The sequence below is a fragment of the Zalophus californianus genome, chromosome 14, assembly GCF_009762305.2.
Source record: "Zalophus californianus isolate mZalCal1 chromosome 14, mZalCal1.pri.v2, whole genome shotgun sequence".
Lineage (NCBI taxonomy): Eukaryota > Metazoa > Chordata > Mammalia > Carnivora > Otariidae > Zalophus > Zalophus californianus.
In genome coordinates, this window is record NC_045608.1 from 64,148,872 (window position 1) to 64,169,225 (window position 20,354).

A 20,354-nucleotide genomic window follows, 5' to 3' on the forward strand; every position below is an offset into this window, starting at 1 on the left:
AACACTGGCATCAGGATGAGCAAGCAGGAAATAGAATGTGGAACATACTACAAGGAAGGCATAGAATAAAATGTGTTCCTATGATACACAGAGCCAGCTTTGGACAAAATTATGAAATGCAAATGTTGACTCAGGCCTGTTGTCTAACCCCTCCTAAATTCCACTCTAGCTCCTTATGGATGGTGGTCTGATGCTGCTCCACAGATGGCATAGTCCCTTTTTCCCAGACACTGTGGAGACCCATGAAATACTGCCCTTCCTGGGCTGTGTTTCTGATCCTTCCACAGCTCCTGCAAACACAGACTTCTCCATAATCCTCATGTGTCAGGGCCCTATCTCGCTTTTCTAAGCTATAGGACAGTTCCTTTAGAAACTGCTGTACAATACAAAAGTATTAATGACTTATAACTCTTTATTATGTCTCCACTCCTATGAATAACTGCTTGTTATGGTAAACTGGAAAACTTTATTTCAAAGGATTGAATACTTCATGGAGTGAATTTTAGAAGTAGTATAAGAAGTAACTAAAGTTAACACTTCAGGGGGCTGACAAAATAAATTCTGGTTTCCTCTCACCTCATTTTGTTTATACACATTCAGATAAATGACAGTAACATTAGTATATTTACTAAAAGGATAAATCAGCGAATGAACCCAGCAAAAAAGAAAAACAAAATGTTACACAAATCTATATGATGTTTAAAAATTGTACTTTTTCACCCAAGGTGGGAGCTTGAAAGTAACGAGTGGTCTGGTGGTGGTGACAGCTCAAGGGAAAATAAATCTGCACAGCTGAGTCAAGAATAGTTCTGTGACAATACTTTCATTTAAAAAGCAGGTGACTCAACCTCTGCTTAGCACAGAGCCTTGCACACACCAAATGTGGATCAAGTTCTACGTCAAGTATTCCCCTCTCCTCTTGGTCAGCCTGTTGAAAATATAGGACCACAGCCTCCACATGGACACATGTGGTGGCTTTCTGGAGTGGGAGCCAGGAGCTAGCACTTTCCATATCCAGGTGACCTAGGGTCACACTTTATGTGGACAGAGCCGAGATGCCCTTCAACAGACGAATGGATAAAGAAGATGTGGTCCATATATACAATGGAATATTCCTCAGCCATCAGAAAGGATGAATACCCAACTTTTACATCAACATGGGTGGGACTGGAGGAGATGATGCTAAGTGAAATAAGTCAAGCAGAGAGTCAATTATCATATGGTTTCACTTATTTGTGGAACGTAAGGAATAGCATGGAGGACATTAGGAGAAGGAAGAGAAATATGAAGGGGGTGAAATTCGAAGGAGAGATGAACCATGAGAGACTATGGACTCTGAGAAACAAACAGAGGGTTCTAGAGGGGAGGGGGGTGGGGGATGGGTTAGCCAGTGATGGGTATTAAGGAGGGCACGTACTGCATGGAGGATGGGGGGTTGTACGAAAACAATGAATCATGGATCACTGCATCGAAAACTGGTGATGTATTGTATGGTGACTAACATAACATAATAAAATAAAATTTTAAAAAATAATAAAAATTAAAAAAAAATACTAAAAATGTGATTACTTCTTTGAACAACAGATGGCAGTAAAGCCAAAAGAAAGATGGGATTTTTCATAGCCTCAAAATTGTCAGGAAGCATATCGTATGGAAGCTTGACTTCTGTATGGACACACTTGAATATAAAGAGCTTCTTTGAAAGTTTGTTGGTTCAAAACATAATTCTTATTACACAGAATAATATCTTATTCTTTTATCTGATGATAACTTTTGTTTAGTAATTTAAAAATGTAAAAACTCCTTTTAAAAATATATATTATTGTTCTCATCCCATGAAGACTTTATTTACTCTACCCACACAACTCCTCAAAACTGATGTTTTATTTGGGCAGGTGTATTAAAATAATAATTATGTGTGTGTGTGTGTGTATTTCATTATTTTACCTATTCAACAAATAGCTCTTAAGCTCATGCAATGTGTTCCTAGACAGACTGTGAGAAAACAAGACTCACATAATTCTGAGGGATATAAATAAGTCCAGAGATAGGTAAGGACAGAGTCATTTAATAAATTAGATAATGGGAATAATAACATGATACCAGTCTCTCTTTGGAGAATTAAAGATGTTTTTCTGCATGAGGTGACATGAGGGTTGAGGTCTAATTTCCAAAAAGAGTAAGGAGTTGGAGAGAGATAGGATGGAGGAGTATTCTCTGCAGAGAGGGAGCCACATTGTGCAAAAATCTCCAAAACAAGAAACGGTGCGGTAACTTGGGACAACCTCAGTTAATTTACTATGGTTGAAGCAAAGATTTAAGGTGGATATGAAAGAAATTTAGTCCAAATGTTAAGAGACCAAACCATGAAAGGTCTCAAATGACAACTCAGGAATTTGAAAGTATTGCAAAGAAAGTTGGGGGGGGGGGGTGCGGCTGGGTGGTTCAGGGGGTTAAAAATCCGACCCTTGTTTTCCACTCGGGTCATGAATTCAGGATCATGGGCACAGAGTCTGCTTAAGATTCTCTCTCTCCCTCTGCTCTCCACCCCCTCCCCCAGCTGCTTGCTCTCTCTCTCAAATAAATATATAAAATCTTTTTTTTTTTAAAGAAAGTTATTATGGGGTATTAAGGAGGCAAAAAAAAAAGTTCAGTTACATCAATTATATTCTTTGCTCTTCATTAAAAATATAAGGTAGACACAAAAGATTTCTCATATAGATTTCTTAGAGGGAGAAAGAAAACCATCAGGAACATTAAGTGATTTTCTGCAAGATCATGTGGCTGTTAGAAAGAGCCAGGACTTCTGAGTTAATGCCCAGTGGTCTCTCTAAAGCAAAGAATAGCCTTGTAGCTTAACTGTGCTTGGACTAAAAGCCATAAACACCTCCATGACCCACTGAGCACCCACTTTGTATCAGTCAAAGACTATTTTTTTTTTATTAAAGATTTTTATTTATTTATTTAACAGAGATAGAGAGAGAGCACAAGCAGACAGAGCGGCAGACAGAGGTAGAAGGAGAAGCAGGCTTCCTGCCAAGCAGGGAGCCCGATGCGGGGCTCGATCCCAGGACCCTGGGATCATGACCTGAGCCGAAGGCAGTCGCTTAACCAACTGAGCCACCCAGGCGCCCAAAGACTAAGTATTTTACATGAAGTATCTCTAATCCATACCAAAAATCCAACACAGCTATAAAACCCATCAAACAGATAAGGATATTGAGGCTCTGGAAGTCTGAAAAGGGGAACAAATTTTAGAGAATGGAAGGACTGAGAGAATTCAAACGTTATTGGCCTTAAGTTTAGATATATTTCCTAATCAGCTGAGTCAAGAAAAATACAATAATCTCTGTTCTGTCTTGGTGTTCAGGTGCTTTGGGGTTGAGAAAGCACTGTGTTTATAAGGACTATATAAAAATGACAGAGAATTAAATGTTCCTGTGGACTCGAAGCTTTCCCATACCTTCAAATGACCTTATATTCAGACTGAAACATTCTCATTTCATACTCCTAAACAGCGCATATGAAGGTTCATATTAATATTCATACTTTACAGATGAGGAAATTGAGATCCAGAGAGGTTAAGTGACTTATACCTACACAGCTAATAAATGTCAGTCAGACAAAGCCAATTGCAAGACAGAAAGAATAAAGTGTTAGTAAGCCTACTTAAATAGACAGCATATAAAAAACAAAAGAAGATTCTTTAGCTTTGTAATGATATTTTATTTTCTGGTTATCAAGTAATATATGTTCGTTATTGAAATTTGAAAAGAAAATGGATTTTTACAGTCAAAACAACTAAACACTAAGACTATAATATAAAAGGAAAATGTCTAGAGAGAATATGATGGGTATTTAACCAATATTCTAACCTCTCAAACTTTCCCCAAAAAACTATCCCCATCAACACAGGGAAATAGTAGCAAGTTAACAATATATCTAATGGATTTGTAATTAAACCATCATCTTGCAATTACAGAATATATCTTTTCTAAAAATCCACAGAAAATACCATATAAGCATTAGAAAATTCTGAGTTATGTCATATGTCAAAGTTGCAATGAAACTTCAGACTACTATTTAAATAAAAGAAAAGTAATCATCATCTGTGTTAGAGAATAATGAAAATGAGAACAGTAAACCAAACCTGCACTGGGAGGGAAATTCATTGCTTCAAACGATCTTTTTAAATTATTATTATAAAAATAGAAAACGTAGGATACATTCATTTTGAATTAGTGACACTCTACATATCACATGCCTGGAAAACACCAGAGAATGGCATTAGGAAAATGACAGAATTACCGCAAATATCTCAATCATATTTGTGTGATATATTAGAATTTCTTTGGTGGCAAGTGACAGTAACTCAGCTCCAAGTAGATTAAACATGAGGAATTTTTTTTCAGTCAGTTTTGAGAAGCTGATAGATAGGATGAGAAGTAAAGGAATCAGGGGTGTTGAGGACCACAGGGACAGAAAGCATGTACTTGATGCTTCCAGCTCACTCCCTTTCTCTCACTTTTACATCTTCTTGGCTTCATTTCTTCTTGTGACGGCAACAGAACGGCCATGGGAAGTTGTAGATTCTTAGATCTGTAGACTGTGACTTGAGAAGTAGTGAGTTTTTCTCATAAACTAGAATTAGAACAAGCCCATGGAAGAATTTTTAAGTCTTACTTGAGCCATTTAGCTATATCTCATTAAAAAATGAGATACGCTTCTGTCCTTCAGATAAGGGTAAGTTTTCAAAAAAACACTGGGGAAATCATTCTGGAAAGCCCACACCAAAACATATGAACTTCCCAGAAGATGAAGCTATGTGATAGAAAATGTAAGATTCCAGAAGCAGAAGCCAAGTTCCAATCCTCAGCTTGAACTGGAGGGGATGTCATGTTGAGACAAAGCAAAGTACAAGAACCTCTCATGAAAATAGGAAGAAGTAAATAAAAATATGATATAACTATAAATAAAAATATAAGTAAAAATATAAAATAAAAATATAGGATATGTTCTCTATATACATATATACACACACATACATGTACATATATACAAAAACAGAAAACTAGGAGTTTAATAAATAATGAAATAAGTAGTCCTTTGTAATAGCTATTCAGTAAATTAATTAGGATGAGAAAACACAATCTGAAAGAAGTAAATACATCTAGAGGCAGGGATCAAAAAACTGTTTCTCAAAAAAGCTAGAAAACTTTGAGATGGATAACTATCAACGTGATACCACATACATGGAGAGTTGCTTTAGGCTTCATTTAAAGATCTGAGGCTTCAAATAATAGCCCAGATTTCACTGTCTCCTTTCATCTGTCTCTCCCCTCCCCCTGAACTTATTACAAATGATTCCACTTAAATTCAACTAAGAGGTCTCCAGGGATGTTTCATGTGTCTTTCTATCCAACCACAGGTCTAGTAAGCTGCCCAGTTAGTAACTGCACGGCATTAGCTATTTCTTTCCTTTTCTATTCTTCTGTTGTTGTTGAGAACTGAGAGGTCCACTGGACTTTACTGTCTTCTAGCAGGGACTGGAGTCTCTCTCTGTACATCTTCCAGATGTCCCTGTGTCATCTAGGAATTACCTTCTGCCAGAGCCCACAGTGGCAACAAATTCAGAAGATAAAAAGCTGAATTCTTCCTTTTTTGAAAGGAACATTCTTATAAAAGATACCAAAGTAGTGTTGTTCATATCCTAATGTCTTACAGACTTTATGAAAGAAAACAGTTCTTTCAATTTTTCAGTCTCCTTATTCATCGTAATACTCACACATAAATCCAGATGGGATCTGGACAGTGGAATATATCTGAAGGACTGATAATGTGCTTTCCTCAAAGGTGACTCTCCTCTTTGTCAACCAACACAAGACATCTGTTGAATTCAATGGAGGTGAGTTCACTTTTATTTGCTCCTATTGCCTTTGGAATGATTGTTCTCTCAGATGCATGCTAAGTGCAAATTATCTGCATAAGCAGTAACCTGGACTTGAGTCTAGGTGTTTTAATATTTGATTAATTTCTCTAGGCACTGGTAACAATCATGGAGTCTATTTTAAAAGGATAAACAAACCAAAGACAGACAAACAAAACTATGTGCAACTAGAGAAAATTGGATCATCATGAATTGGACTAGCTCTGTTTCTGACCCTTCACCATTTTAGTACCATCTTATTCTCATTGAAACTTTCCTTGGTTTAATATTCTCCCAAGTCTCCAAATGAAACTATCACTTGCAATCTAAAACAACACAATACAGCACTATTTTAATTCTGTTTTGTCTCATTTTGCTCTCTAGTTGGTTCCTGTATGTTAGTCATCTGACTAGACAATGAACCTTGGACAGGCAGAAAACATGTCTTACACGATTGTGACCTCAAAGTGTCTAATAGGGAGTTGCATATGGAACGGGGGGCTCAGTAAATGCTTGTTTCCATTCATATCTAACTTACATGTTGGACCAATCTTTCCCCTTTGTCGGGATTGGATACTGAAATCATTAATGTAAAAATCAATTTGTATTAGAAATTCCTCAAATCATATTCCTATTTTATTACCATGTAATTTTCTGAATATGGTAGAAAAATCTCTGCCTGCTAATGAATTCTGTTTCAAATGCTCTCATTATAAAACTTTCAAATCTCATTAACTAAACCAGGCATTAAAAATACAACAATAATAGAATGAAATGGGAAATTGTTGATATGATTAGATTTGGGTAACTCTCTTCTTTTACTGTGGGAAAAAAAATACATACTTCCTGAGTAAATGGTAATTTAAGTTTAGGAAATTCACTTTATAAAGTGCAAGGAACACACTTCTCTACATGTTCTAGAAGTATCAACAATTTTCTCAGCCAACCACATCCTAGCTAGAATTATGAAGAAAATGTGGTGTATCTTAACAAGCCCATGCTGATATTAGCATTTTTATAATGTGCATTTTCAATAGTGATAACGAATGAAAATATGCACCTCATAAAGATATCCTCCACTAATTCCAATCCTCATGTATAGTCATCCAAGCCTTTATTCAATTGTACTTACTGGAAATTTTAAACTCAAGTTTATTGACAGTTATTTACTCTAGACACCTTACCACACTTTTCTGGAAATGTAGGAAAGAAATAACACTAGTTAAGCAAGTAATGTAGATTTCTAAAAAGTGTTGGACTTTCCCCAAGCACTTTTCTTCTCTTTCAAATACTATACTTCCTGGAGGCAGAATGGAAACAAAACAAAACAAAACAGAAGAAAACAAAACAGATCTGGCATATTTAAATCCATTAGAGAATCATAAAATGTTAGAGCTAGAAGCAATCATCAGATCATTCTAGACCTACCCACTATATAACTGGGAGCAAAGGCAGCATAGAGGTGGGATTATTTACTCCAATCTGCTGCTAACTGAAGGCAGAATAATCAGTCCCTAGCACACATAGTTACATACTTTCTAACACTCCCCAGAAGCTGAATGTTCAATAAAACAATTAATCCAACCCTTAATCTGCACTCTTTTTTCTTATTTTCTGATACCACTAGGGCCTGTATCTGTCAGCCCCTAAATTATCTTCTATTTATGCTTTTTCTGCCACTTCCTGGTGCTCCTATGGTATGAACTTAGGTTTGAGAAGGAGCCTGAGGCGATCCAACACCTATACTCATCCTACCACAAAGATACCACAAAGATATCTATGAGATCTCAACCAAATCACAGTACCTTTTTGGGTATCATTTTTTTTCAACACACAAACACACATACACACACACACACACACACACACACACACACATCAGGGATGGGGATGTAGGTTTGACTTGTACTATTCAAAACATGGCCCTAGGACCAGCAGTTGGCAATACCTTGGAGCTTATCAGAAATGCAGAATCTCAGGCTTCACCCCAGACTACTGAATTGGACTCTCCATTTTAACAAAATGTTCAGGTGATTCATGTGCACACTAAAGTCTGAAAAGTGCTGAGGGAATTTAAAAAATGTTTTTCTTCCTGTTACATATCATTTATGCTTTTTAGTAGAGGGATGATTCTACCACAACAGTTTTTTCCTTTGAAAAAAGACATACAACTGGTGATATACCGGGGCAGGGAAGTTTTTTCCAGAGCCCTTACCATCAAATTCCCATTCCTCCCTCCATGTTGTCATGGCTTTGAAGCAGGCCTTTCTCCCATTCCAGTTCCGTTTCTGTCCATATAATGAAGTACCACTGTCCATATAATGAAGTACCACTTTCTGTTAGCTTTGTCTGCATGATCTCATCCAGCTGGGGGATCCTTCTGCCAGGCCAGCAAAGGACCAATCACATCATCCCTTCTGAGGACAGCACCCTGGGATGGTAAGTGACTGGGCAAAGGTTACCTGGCAAATGGTAGGTGGAAATTAAAATCGAGGGAGATGGCTTACCACCTGGTGAGGTCCTAAGACCATTAGAGCACTTTGGGTATAATGCTGCTCTCATCTGTATTATATTTCATGCACATTTCCTGCCCTGCAGCCATTGTTACCATTGTAATTACAGACTCATGTTCAGCTGCCTTGAGAATGCTGATGGTTGTAAAAGAGAACACTAGCCACAGTGGGTGGGAAGGGCCGGGCAAATTGCAAAGCTCCTATTGTGTAAGAATGGAAATCTGTGATTTTGGCTGACTCTTCACCACAAAGAAAGACTTCATATGTACACTGTGCCCCCATCAACCCTTCTTTGCTTCATTTTGTAATAAAAAGGTGAAGCAGAAACAAGCAGGCAGAAGATGCTGCAGATCTAAATGGAAAGCAAGCAGAAAACTATTTCTGGATTAAGAATAACAGACTACATTGCTCAAAACTAATACCGAAAATTAGAAAAATGTTGCCTTTCATGATTTGACATGAAGCATATTTTTAAGAAGGCTATCTGCCCCCAACACCACTATCACTCTAACCTGAAACTGGACCACAAGCATTCATTCCTGTGAATCAAGGAATCATTTATTGTTTAATGATTCTTAAAAAAAATTCTTTTTAAAACTGGTTTTTGTTTGACGCAATCTTTTTCTTCTAAGAGGAAACATATAGGAAAAGAAAAATGGCCGAAAGGATGAGATAACCCCTCTCATTGGACCAGAAGAGTTCTCACCAATCAGTGTCCCTCCTCCCACTGAGCCTGAACAAAGATCTAGATGCAGAATCTTTCTTAACACAGGAAAGCAGGCAGCAAGAGCTACTGGCAGATTTGAAGTAATGTGATAAGACTTAGAACTCACTCTTGATTTGAAGAAACATTAATTTTTCAAAAGTTAAAGTTTCTGAATTGGGTAACGGCATTAAATTGATATAGTGTTTCTCCTATCTCCCCTGCTATAGAGAGCCGCACGTACACTCATCCAAACCTTTGTTAACTTAAACAGTAAATGTCATCTTGATGACTTGGATGAGGAACTCTGCCACTTGTACTACTGTAGCAAAATAGAAAAAAGTACAGACATTAAAGTTGTATTGGGGATTTAAAATAAATATGGTTTAAATCCAGTGGATATGAGAGAAACTTGTGCAACTGGTTAGAATGGGGGTCTTATTAATTGAGATAGAAAAACATGCAGGGCTACCGGTTGTTAAGGAAAAAGATTATGAGGTCACATTTTCACACTGAGACAACGAGCCAGTAGAAATTCTTGGAAGACAGTTTGCTAAATATGTATAGAATTATAAGGAGAGTTGTTAGTTTGAGAGTTAACAATATATAAAAGGATAGTTGAAGGCATGTGATGCCACAGAACATATGAATCAGGAGAGAAAATCTGGGAGAAGAGATTAGTTGTGTCTGAACTTTGTGCCAGTCTAAGGAAAAAAAAATTAAGAGAAAGTAGTCAAAGAATTAGGAGGATGAAAGGAGGACGCGGTGATATGGAAAGCATGTCAAAAAAGGAGTGGCTTGCATTGTTGAATAATTCTGAGAGAGGCTGAAAACTGGGCAATGCATTTAATAACAAGGAGGTTATTGGAGACAGCAGAGCCATTTTTGTCAGAGTACTGGGAGAATACAGATTGGAGAGGTAGAAGAACTGCATGATGAATATGTGAATTGAGAAATATGGGTAAACAACTCTGGAGAAAATGGACTACAAAGGGAAATTCAGAAGTAATGGCAGGGCTGGAGGAAGAAGTGTGGTCCAGTTAAGACTTTATTCTATATGGAAGTGACTGGCATATTCTTAACAGCTAATGGGCAGATCTAAGGGAGAGGAGTAGATATAATTAACAGTGTGAGGTAAGATGTGGTAAGTTCTGTAATGAAAGTGAAAATACTCAATTTAGATAGGAGAACGGTCACCTCTTTTGATATAAATGAGAGCAGGGAAAGTGAGATTTGGAAATATGGTCTGAAGAAAATCATTGAAGCTCCTGTCTGATGGGATATGCTTTCTCCATGAAGGAGAATGGTTAAGGTTTGAATCAGGCACTGGATAAGAAGGGAGAATAAACTGGCAAAAGAATGGTCATGTGTTTGTGGAGCACTGCTGACAGCCAAGTTGAGGGTGGCAATCATGATTTATTGGCAGTACAAATCTGTCTCATTCTATGATTTTCCCCAGCATCACTGAACTGCACTGATACAAATTCGAGAACGTGAAGAGCCAGCTGCCTTTTAGAGTTAGGATTTTGCCATTTGATTCTGATGTCAGATCACCAGGGTCTGAAAGTTTTCTGAAACTGATAATCTTTCAGAACCAGCTTTGGGTTAAGATTAACTTCTCTCATGTTGTTTAATAGCAAGGGTTTATGCATGCCAGCACTCTGCAGTTCATGGGTGCCTCTGTCCTTCCTGGTCTTCCATTTCTGTGTCCCACTGACATTCCTCCCTGACCCAGTTGTTCTAACATGGCCACTTCGGTTGGTCCTGCTTTCAGCAAAGAATAGGTTATATGCATTAAACTAAGGCTTCAAAGCCTAAGAATGACTCTGTATGTAATTTGTGTTTGAATGGAGCAGGAGTCCTTAATGCTTTAATGGAAAGGGGTCAGTGATGGTGAACAAAGACTTGAGAGTGAGGACTTCCCTATGTAATGGGGACTACCACACAGACCATCTTGTCATCTTAAATGACACAAAAGAGAGGTTCTAAAATATTTAGAATGAATAACTTTTGTTGCAAAAGTGCACACTCACTGAATGAAGAGAAGAAACAGTGATTTAGTAATAGCTAGCTATATCACACTTTATTCCCTCTTCTGGCATGAAATTTCTTAAAACTGGTATTTTGCATACATTTAAGAAGAGAAAATAGTGTGGCAAAACAATATATCAAAGTAGCAACAGATGTTAGATTTCACTGCCCCCAATCTTTCTCCTAATGCAAGTATCAAGCATCTTCAGCAGAAAGTTTTGTAAAAACTACTTCAACGCTTTCCTTACTTCCTAAGACTATAAGGAAAAATTTAAGACTCTGAAATAAGCAGAAGAAATTACTGAACATTCCTTCACTGGAATGATGGAGCCCCTCTGGACTGACTGACTTTATATGATGAGTGTCTTTGTCTTTGATAAGGCTATATTTTACAGCCATATTGAGATAAAAGGTAATGTACAGAAACTGAGACAAGCAAATACATTTTGTCCAATGGAGGTTCAATCAGCTCTCCTACCCAGTGTGAAAAAAGCCAGGTTTGCATTCATTTACAAATTCATTTCAATATTCCTGGTCTAGCAATGTGTTCTGTGGATTCTCCTTCAATTGTCTGTAACATTGGGGTGTGTGTGTGTGTGTGTGTTTCTCTCCTATAACTAACATTTAACTAAGTTAAATGAAAACTTTGACGTGTCATTTTATATATGTATGAAAGTCATAACTTTACCTTTTTCAAAAATTGACTTTTAACAAAAGTCAGAACATTCCATTTTGGAACATCTCAACAACTATCAAAATCAAAAGGAAATAGAACTTTTCCCTCTAAAATCCTGGGTTTGCTAGTTTTTGTTTTGTTTTTAAGTGTATCATTCATCTCCAAGTCACCAAGGCTTTAGCCTTTTTTATTGTTTTAAAACTGTCATCCTTATATCCAGTTCTAATTACTAAATTCAAGTGACTCTATCTGTGACAAAATCATAATCCCTTTGAACTGATACTTTGCATACATCTAAGAAGAGCAAATAGTATCAAATATTTTAATAGTATGAGAGTAGAATGAAATCATCTCCCATAGCTTTTAGGATATCCGGGGATTATAACAGTCCATGGATTGGTTATAAGCAATTAATGGATAATTTAATTAAAAAGAGAATTTAATAAATCAAGATAAAGGCTAGCCACAAAATGAACAGTTTTCAGGAGATCAAGCATTGAAAATAGGATAAAACTAATTAGGACCCAGGGCTCAACCATCATGTTTGGGTACTACTTGAGTCTTCTGACACTCTGCTCAACATTTGAAGATCTTACAAACAGAATAAATTTAACCAACTTAGATTAGCCATGCCTTGGATGGGAAAGAATAATGACCCCTGATTTGCATTACGTCCCCATTAATTTATATATACTGGGTAATTCTCTAAAGGAAATCAGAATGTGGTTGGAACAGGTTAAGAGATGCTGAGTAACCAAAAAGAAAAACCAAAGATGATCAGAATTATCATTCCCTATCTAGCCTTCCATCTTATTCCTCACCATACTTTTGGCAACTCACTGAAGTTGTCTCTAATACATGATCCCTGTTATTTGGTCTACATATTTTTGCCCACAATATCCACTTTATTTGTAATGTACCTTCCCCAATGATTTTATGTCTAAATTCTATCCATTCTTTAACATTTACCCTAAGTTCCTTCTCTTCAATGAACATTTCCTTCATCTGAAATGCCCTTAAAAGAATCATATTGTAAATATTTGCATACAGATAGTATCTCCTTTTTTTTTTTTTTTTGAGTGTACTCTCCAGCTGCCCAGGGATTGGGTTTTATTCAGTTCTCTTTCCCTGACAAATTTTAAAATGGAAGTGGCCACACAGTACCTATGCAACAAATAATTGCCAAATATATGAGTACAGCAATAAGCAAGCACATGTTATTCTACTAATTAGGAAAAGAACTAAAGGGAGTATCCCATTTTTGCTTTATATTTAAAAGGATGTTACATTCTTGTTTAATCCATTCTGTCCTCCCTTTTAGTGCAAGACATTATGTCCAGCAATTAAGCAGTGAGAGACAATGAGTGAGATATTTTTCTGTGCCATGCAGATGCAACTGCCAACAATAAGAATTAGCATTTTTCTTCCACCGGAGCCCTCAGCCGCTGCAAAGAGTGACTCACTGACTGGCATGTGACAGTGATTACATTATCTGGTGATAAGGGGGTCACAATTAAATAACGCCCTTTGCCAGCGTGTATGTTGCAACTCCAACCCAGATGAGCAATCCTCCCCTTTCCCACTGAGCTAACGCAGATCTTGGAAAGAATGGAAGACAGAGACTTCTGCCACCCTTTATCATTCCAGCAAGGTTCTGCTCTCTAATAGGTAGTAGTAATTCAGTTGTAATTAAGCAAGGCCTGATATATTATTTCCTAATGAACCCAAGTGAAGTCATCTCCCACTTCTTCCCCATGCCTCTAATTAGGCAATAAGGACTATATCACAAGCAATAAAGATCATTTTGCTGGGCTAGTGATGAGGGATCAGAGAGCACGGAGGGAGGTTCCAATGGCCCAGAGTGAAAGGCAGGTAGGCAGCAGTTCTAATGGAATATCCTCCATTCCCCTTGCCATCTGCTCCCAAATTACCTAGGTGGCAAGCACTGATGAGGAACAAATTAAACTGAAGCTAGAACAAGAAGCTTGAAGCCATCAGTCAGAACCCCAGCAATTTAAATCAGAGCTCTGTGTGTGTTGGTTCACTGTATAATTATTCTGGTACTTTATGTATTTCTAAGATTTTTATATCTACTATCTTGTTCAATCCTCAGGAAACTCAAGGGGATTAGAATAAGGGGTTTTCATTTTTCCTGTCTTATGCACAAAGAGATCAGGATTCCAAACCTTGAAGTGGCATACTCAGTATGGGGAGGTTACACTGTGGAGCATTCACATCTGTCCACAAATGAACACTTCTATCAAGTTCACTCCAAAGCTGTTTTGATTGTATTTGCTTTCCTGTGATATCAACCAGGAGGAATGTTCTCCTTGCTTTCTTGTAGATTCTTAGGCGAGGAAGATAGCAGCCTTCTTTACCTCCCTTCAGTTCATCTAAGGCAAACAAGGCTTCAAGTCCTTCACCTGGTTTTTGTACTATATGTGAAAAACTAGGCACTGTCTATAGTATACCCTTCTGATTCTGGATTCTAGGGGAGCTGTTTTACAACGTTAGGTTATAAGTTAACTGAGAACAAAGCAAAAGTAATTTGTGTCTAGTGAAATGGAAATAAATACTGTCCAGTGGGGAGGGGTACAACCCATTTTCCCCTCCTGTGGAAAGGCCAGTTTTCCCTCCATTTAGACATTCATGGCAGTATTTTGATCTATAAATGTGTCCATTCTTTGACCTCTTTGAATTGGTTGTAATATGTTTGGTTTCCTCATGAGTTTAAAAAATCTTTAACCCATATTTATTTTGTATCTGTATAACAGAGTGATTATCATACTCATTTTTATAATTATCTCTTAATAAGGGTTTACATATTACTTTTATACTATAACAGCAGAGTTGAGTATTTGCAATAAAGACCATATGGCCCATAAGCAAAACGTTTTTACTATCTGACCCTTTATATAAAAAGTTGCAGATTCTCATTTAAAACAGATATTCAGCCAAGCCCCATGCATCTGAAGGAGCCACTTTTAGGGTTTTTTTCCTACATGTTCAGGTATCAAGAGGGTGGCATAAAAGAGAATCAGTATAATAATTCCTCACTTTTTTTTTTTTAGTAATTTAACTAAAAGAGCTATTTTGGAATATGAGATCTGGTTTTGGACTAGATGTTAAAAGACTTGCTATGATTAGCTGTGAGACATTTAGCAAATTTTCATATTTCTGGGCTTGAGATTTTTCATATGTAGAATGGATGTATAATTTTTAGTCTAATTTTAATAATCTTTTTTATGTTTACCCTTTAGAGATTAACCAAGACTGCTTTTTTTTGTCCTTGCTGAAACTATCTTTTTGGAGGCAAATCAGAATAAATCAGATCGGATCGTTCTGTCCCGAAACAGATGGAACTTGTGTATAGAGCCTATTATAAAATGATCATGTTGGGTTACAAAATCACGTACTTCCAACCTGCCCCTACTTCAGAATGACTGGGCTGAAAGACATCAAGCAGAAAGGCAGCAATGATACTTTGAAAACGGTGTAGCAATGGGGCCTGAGCTGGACTTCAGACATCCTGGCAAGAAAATTAAAATCTGAATTTTATTTGCAAAACATGACCAAAAAAAAATGTCGCAATTCATCATTTCAGCTTATCCATGTATGAAACAGTGTAAATATTGTTACTTCATCAGCTCAGAGTCTCCGGTCAGAGAAGTTTATTATGGGACCCCTCTACTGTCACCTTGACTTTCTCTTCCTCAGCTGGCACCTCCTTCTCAAGACCCAGTATCAGGCAGTCTTATACTACATTCCAAGTGGCAACCATATCTGTCCTCCCCCTGAAGTTCTTTTATTCAGTCCTGCATGAGTTGTCAGTGTCTCAATTACACAATCAAATTCCTCTTACCTGACATACACAAGCTTCATTCATCCGTTCATTCACTTGACAATTACTGTCTCAGTCCATTCAGGTTGCTATAAAAAAACACTGTAAGCTGAGTGACTTATAAACAACAAACATATACTTTTCACAGTTTGGGAGGCTAGGAACTCCAAGCCCAAGCTGCCAGCAGACTGAGTATCTGGTGAATACCTGCTTCCACATTAATAACCATCTTTCCACTGTACCCTCACAAGATGGAAGAAGAGAGGGCTCCCTCTGGGACTTCTTTTATAAAGCACAAATTCCATTCATGAGAGTTCTGACCAAATGATGACTTACTTCCTAGAGGCCCTACCTCCAAATATTATACATTGGAGATTAGGTTTCAACATACATTTGGTCCATATTGAATGCACATTAGCAAGCATCTGGGATACCCCGATGAGCAGAAACAAAGGTACTCGTCCTCTTAGAGCTTATATTCTAATGAGGGATATAGCTATTATGCAAATAATTAAGTAAAAACAAATGTAAAGTTGCAACAGTGAAAAATTATATGTAGAAGACATATAAAGGTCTATGAAAACCAGGAGAGAGAAATTTCACTAAGTATAAAGGTCAGCAAAGGCTACCCTAAGGAAGGGACTCTTGAGCTGCTGGGCTCTGAAAGGTCAGTAGGACATTATTATGTAATAAAGGAGCAGTTTTCTGGGAAGAACAATGTGCTTGTAAAGCAGCACTGAAGAACTAAAGAAAGGCGGAGGAGGTGAGAGGTATGAATGAAGGATTATGTTTAAGATGAGTCAAAGATGTAGACTGATTCTGACCATGACAATTCAGAGCTTTAGAAGCCATTTAAAGAGACTTCTGCCTTACTCTGAAGAGTGATGTTACCTAAAAGGAAGGTTTCCTTGGCTGGACTATGGAGAGGAGATTGAGGAAGGCCAGAGTAGAGCGAACATATGAGTTACTCATTCATTGCAGTTGGGCAGGCAAGAGAACTAGCAAACACTATACAGTGCTTGTTATGTGTCAGACATTATTCTAAGAGATCTACCTATCTTCATTCATATTCCATTTTACAGATGAGTAAACTAATGCTGAAAGAGGTTATTTTCCCAGATCACACTGCTAATAAGTGGCAGAGGAGAGAGTAACACACTAGAAATTATGCTTAAAAGTCCAAAATCTTAACATTTATGCTTTTTTTCCTCTGGAAAATTTGTCAGAACAGCTATGAAAGTTGATTTTAGCAATTTCACCAATACATACACATACAACATGTAAGAGTGTGTATATCAAAATACATATTCACATATGTTCATGCACGCTAACGTATCACACTAAAATGTCCCATCAGACATTCTGAAGTTACATGTAGAACCTTATGGGGCAGGCAAATATGGAAATCAGAGAATGGTTTAAAAATACATATTGAAGAGAGTAGATCAATACTGAAACATCTTTACTGTACAGAAGAGGTCCTTGGGGGTATATTTCTGATTGTCTCAATGTGAAACCTCAGCAAGCACTAAAGGCCATTGGGCTTATAGCACTTCGGAAAATCAATGCTTGTTGCCTTCCACCTGGATTGGTGTTTATAGTTAATCTACCCCAAGTCTCCCTTATGGGACAATGAGGCCTAGGACTTATTAACTATGAACTTGAAAAAGCTGCTTAACCTCACTAAACTTGAACTTTCTCATCTCTAACACTGGTCAAAAAGATCTACGCCAAAAAGCTGTTGTGAAGCTTCAAAGAGATGACACATCTGCAAATATTTTAGTTTCTTCCTCACTGCCTATTTCTAAAATTGCCTTCCTTACTGATTTCCTCCCGCCCTTTCCCTACTTATCCTCCCTCTCTCCTCTTCCTTCTATTGTGTATTCATTTCCTCTTCCAAGTTTTTTTTTTATCAATTAATAAAGAGGACATGGGTGTGGATTCCTTAAATGTTTTGTTATTCTTTTCATCCAACTATCTATGTCTATATTTCTTTCTTTTTATCTACTTATCTATCGAGAGGCTGAAAAAGAAAACACAATATACAAATTCTCATGTTGGTACTTTGACCAAAACTGACTTATTTTAAAATTAATTATAAGGGCCTTGAAAGCAAATTGAAGACATACAATACCATGTTCCTTTTTTCTTTCTCCTTAAAAAGGAGAATAAAGGTACCCAAAAGGCCTCTGTCCCTTCATTACTATGAACACACTTCTTTCAATCATAGAAGTAATAATACTTTTCAAAAGGTACTCTTTTTCTCAAACAGGGCATATTTCTTACTACTGAATTTCTGCTTCAGAGCTATGACATTCCAAATACGACCTTCTAAGAAGAGAATGATCAGTTTACAAGTACATTGGTGCTAAGTAGTGTTGCTTTGCTAAGGATTTGTGTTTTATTTACATGAGTTCTGGCACTTCATCCCTTCCTTACTGACATAAGTGTTAGCTAGGAATTGCTGCTGGGAAACCCCTTATCTTCCTGGAGCTTCACCCTTTTACCATGCATTATGAATAAATGAATTAATTATTCAAGACTGGATTTATGTTTTCACCAAGGCAAACACACTGACCCCTCCACTAATCATCAAGCCATCTTAAAGAAAGCTTCAGCTGCTGACCCAGCCAGATGATGACCCTTGAGGGCTGAGTTTATAGAGACAAGCCAAGATCCACAGAGTCTATTCTGTCAGCTAAGTTGACCTTGAGCCCTGACCCTCCTGCCTTGCTTTTGAAATATGTAGACTCTTCCATAGTATGACACGAGTTCAAGCATTTGCCAAATAAAATAAAATAAAATAGAATAGAATAAAATAAAATAAGCCAAGAGAATTTTTTGCTGCAAAATGTTAGTTTGTACGATTATTGTAACTTGCTTGCAAAAGGATATTAAATTCTGTCCCAACCCTAAAATGATATGTTTAGCAAAAACTCCTGACACATCACACTAGAATTCAGAGCATAGGAAGAGATCTGCTACTTCCTACATAAGAGCCGATCGAGTCACACCACTAGTCAATTCTCAGAAAATATATTTTCAAATCACATATTTTACAAAGTATTTTTACCTAGAATATACAAAGAACTCTTGCTATTCAGTAATAAAAAAATCAAATAGCCCAACGAAAAATGGGCAAAGGATGTGAACTCACATTTCTTCAAAGAAAGCAGACAAATAGCCAATAAGCATATAAAAGATGCTCAATATCATTAGTCATCAGGGAAATGCAAATCAAAACCGCAATGAAATAACCACTTCTCACCCACTAGAATGGCTATAAGAAAAATAAAACAAGTGCTGGTGAGGAGGTGGAAGAATTGGAATGCTCATGCCCTGATGGTAGGAACATGAAACAGTGAGGTCACTGTGGAAAACATTCTGGCAGTTCTTCAAAAGGTTAAACACAGTTACTATATGAACCAGCAATTCCACTCCCAGGTACATACCCAAAAAAATTAAAAACATATGCCCACATGAAAACTTTGTACATAAAGGTTCATAGAAGAATTATTCATAAGAGCAAAAAAAGTAGAAACAACCTAAATGTGCATCAATTGATGAAAGGATAAGCAGAATTTGACATATCCAAACAAGGCAATATTATTCAGCAATAAAAAGGAATGAAGTACTGATACATGCTTACAACATGAATGAACCTTGAAAACATTATACTAAGTTAAAGAAACCAAAGACTACATATTATATGATGCTATTTACATAAAATTGTCCAAAATAAGCAAATCTACAGAGACACAAAGTAGAACAATGACTGTCTAAGCCTAGGTGGTTTGGGGGAAATAGACAATAAATACTGTGTATGGGCTTCTTTTTGGGGTGATGATATTTTAAAATTGATCACACTGAGGTTTGCACTGCTCTGAAAACACTAAAAATCACTGAATGTACACCTCAGATGGGTGAATTGTTATGAAATATGAATTTTATCTCAATTTTGTCTTTATTACTACGGCACAGGGTTTTTTTTCCCTGAGGTATGCCTGTAATTTATTATTCAGATTCCTCTTTGGGATTAAAAAGTCTTCTACGTGTCGCACTGCCATGTTCCCTGCTCTTGGTCCTCTTTTCCATGTACTCATTCTTCACGCATTTTTTCATCTCCTGATCAAGATCATTGCAATAACCAAAAAATTTCAGAACGCTGTGATTTTTGTGACATTCCTTAAGTAAGTTAGTTAATTGAGACGTTGCATTCTTAAGTGTCCAAGTGTGGAGGTAAGTCAGGATGCATCTTTAAGAGAAGGTGATGGAACACAGCAGAGCAACCTGAGCCGTGGCCACACCAGGAGGGCTGGCCCAACAGTCAATAGCGAAGACTCCCCATCCAATGGCCGGCCTGGGCACTGGGGCCAGGCCAGCTCTGAGTGGCAAAGGCTCCTGCCCCCTCCACAGCTGACCCCACTTGGCTCTGGCACAGGGATTTTACAGAACATTTTCACATGCAATGTATTCTTAGATTCTTCTAAATCTTACACTGGTGAGGCTTTCCTGGGCTCCCTATCTAAATATAGTACCTCCCACATCCTGTTTCTTACCTTGCTCTATTTTATTTTGCTTCAAACACTTGTCATAGTTCATTGAATCCAAGACGAGACATATTTTGGTATTAGAAAGCTTAGAAATGGGATGCCTGGGTCAGT

The 20,354-nt window shown here is 37.3% G+C and overlaps 1 pseudogene; it reads right to left on the minus strand.

Annotated features, from left to right (window-relative positions):
- Nucleotides 1-19,704: 19,704 nt before the first annotated feature.
- Nucleotides 19,705-19,945, minus strand: LOC113913270 (annotated as a pseudogene).
- Between the last annotated feature and the right edge of the window lie 409 nt (nt 19,946-20,354).